Source organism: Pteropus vampyrus, unplaced genomic scaffold, assembly GCF_000151845.1.
Source record: "Pteropus vampyrus isolate Shadow unplaced genomic scaffold, Pvam_2.0 Scaffold197, whole genome shotgun sequence".
In the NCBI taxonomy this organism is placed as follows: Eukaryota; Metazoa; Chordata; class Mammalia; order Chiroptera; family Pteropodidae; genus Pteropus; species Pteropus vampyrus.
Window position 1 is genome coordinate 610,345 of NW_011888978.1, and position 2,971 is coordinate 613,315.

Genomic DNA, 2,971 nt, shown 5'->3' on the forward strand with positions numbered 1-2,971 from the left:
AAGTATAGTATAAGGATACTTTCCTAACTGCTTTGAAAATAAGTTGCTGACGAGAAGGTTCATAACTCCAAGATTTTTCCTATAGACCAGGACACTGTGCTATTTCAGGACAATAGAACCATCAAAATCAAATCAGGATACTAACACCGATGTACTGCTGGTCCTGTTATATATGTTAGTCTCATCTTCAGCTCCTTCCAGGTGTTGCCATTTGTCCCAGTGTTGCCTGTTACAGCAAAAAAAAAAAAAAAATCCAGTTTAGAACCATGTGCCCATGAATTGCCCAGTCTCTGTGTGTCCTACTCTGCAGTCAGCAGCAGTTCTTACTCTCACAATCTGGGCACATTGGAGCATGGTGGCTGAGTTTGTTCATGGAGCTTCCCTCCTCTGGGTGTGTCTGATGTCTCCTCTCGTCTGGGTGCATCTTTGGCAAAAGGGTTACAGAAGGCACTGTGTCCTCACCACATCCATCAGATGGCAATTCGGCCCATTACCAATTAAGTTCCTCTTTATCACTCGATTAAGCTGGTGTCCACCAGACTTCTCCACTCATTTCCTTTGCAGTTCGTAAGCACTTTGAAAGGAGGTCTTTTGAGTCTATGCAAATACTCTGTTTCTGATGGAACTTTGAACTCATGTATTTCTTTGTGTCAATGTGAGTGCATGGCTTCTATTATGTTCAGTCTATTACTACTTTTACTTATTTTGATGCTCAAGTTATCCTAATTAGCATTTCTGTGACTCATTCCTTGAGCAATTCTTTACTGTCCTGCACTGTCACCTCTCACTGACCCAGCACTGATATGAGCTCAAAACATCCTGGTTTCATTTAGTGAAAATGGTGCTTAGGCATTTTCCTAGAGACCAGGCATGCTCATAGCCTTTTGGCTTCTAGAGCAAGGATACTATCTCATTCTGCAATGCTGACTTCTGCCCCTGTGCTAATCTTCTGAGTCCTACCCAGCCTCAAACATCCAACTGCCAGTGGCTGTGGGGCAGCAACCTGGCTCAGCCACACATGCTGGGTTGGCCCTGAATCTTTTAGAACGGGAATGAAAGTAGAAGAGGAAGCCTGAAGAAAATGTGACACATTTCCACCAAAGAACGTGAAAATGCCTCATTACCAGTGCTTCAAATAGTCCTTTTAAAAATTCAGTATCAATTCCTATAGGTATTTGCTTTATTTGATCAATAATGATATTATATAAACTTTTTCAAGTTTATTGACTATTATTTTTTGTGTTGTTTTTTGTCCATTCTTCTGATATAATTATTATTTCTGAGACAATGTGATATATAAGGGTAGTATATCTACAAAAAAATTTTATAACTGTCCTCCTACCTAGAATTTATCATATTCTAAGGGGATATGGGAAGATTTAATTTTCTTGTCTGTAGTTTATTTCTTGATCTCATATCATTGATTCAATAAACCTTTCTAGATTAACACACAATAATAATACCATTGGCATTCAGTAAAGTATTGCATGTACACATAGCATTATGACATAAATACTGCTATTTATGTCACAGTTCCTTCTTGAGTGAACTGTGCTTTTACATTGATATAGTTGATGGTTCCTGCAGCTGTCCATACTTTTCAGTGATTATAGTTTTGTACTATGGTTTACTATCTGATAAAGAATCCGTGCCCTTGATGTTTTTACTTAAAACCTTTGTGGTTCTTCATCTACACTTATTTTTCCAGATAAGCTTTTGAATCACAGTAGTAGGTTTTAAAGATTCAGATATAAATTTGCTTTGACTTATACTAAATTTGACTTATACTAAAGATGTGAAGCCCAAGAGAATTAATCTACGTGCTGTTCAGTGTGTCTCTTTCACTCAGATTGTATATAACCTGTGAGACAGAGCTCTCTCCACATTAACCCTCTGCCTTTCCAGGTGGGTCGTATTGAAATTGTTCTTATATGTCTACCACCTACTTTCTACCACCTACTTTCTGTGCTCTTCCTGCCCCAGCTCTGCCTCCCAGATGACTTTGCTCCTGTCTGCAGGTGCCACCTCAGGATTGGGCCCAAATGGATGTGGCAGGAGAGATCCTGACTAGAAAAAGCACATCACGGTGACCTGAGGAGAGAGCCTCCAGACAAAGTCTGCAGTCCAGCCCTTTGAAGTCATCCAGGTAGTCAGGAATTCTCTTCTGCCATCTGGCCTCTCCCACCACTATCCTCCTGCTCTTTGCTCCCTGAAAATACCCTGTGGTCTCCGTGATCACTCACCCCCAGACTGTGTCCTGGGTGTGTGGGGTGCTCAACAAAGATACAATGGCTCTGCCAGCACTTCTGTCTGGGAGAAAGCTGCCCCTCCAGCCCTCACCCTGAAGCCAGACAACTCAGTTCTTCCCTTTATGTTCCTGACACCTTTGGAGCTACTGCCCCGGTGCTGGATTTCTGAACAAGTGATTACATTTGATTATGGGCCCTTTAAGAGGCCTGGGACTCCAGCAGCCCTCAGCCTTACTCAGAAACAGTTTTTGCTGATTTCCACAGCCAGAAGAAATGGGGACTTTTCTTCTCACTGGAACCCTGCACTGGGTAACCCAGTGTGGGGCTGGGACCCCTTGCTCTTCAGGTGAGACCTCCACAGCTGAGATATCCTTCCCAATTTTGAAAGACCACACATAGGTGTGAGACCAGCAGGTTTCACATCTCCACCCCTCCTACAAGTCTTGAAGTGGCTTCTTCTGTATATTCTTAGTTACAGGACTTCTGTTCCACTAGACTTTAGGTAAGCTTCAGTGACAGTTTTGTGTAGTTTAGTCATAATATTGATGATGTAATTTTGATTTGGGAGGAGGTGAGCACAACATTTTCCTACTCCACCATCTTGGCCAGAACTCTTACTTTTGTCTATTTTTAAAATATTTAAATAATTGGATCAAAGTATCATGTTTTTAATCAGAATCTTAAAAGTTTTATGTACCTTCTTGTTTTTTGTGTTTTATTTA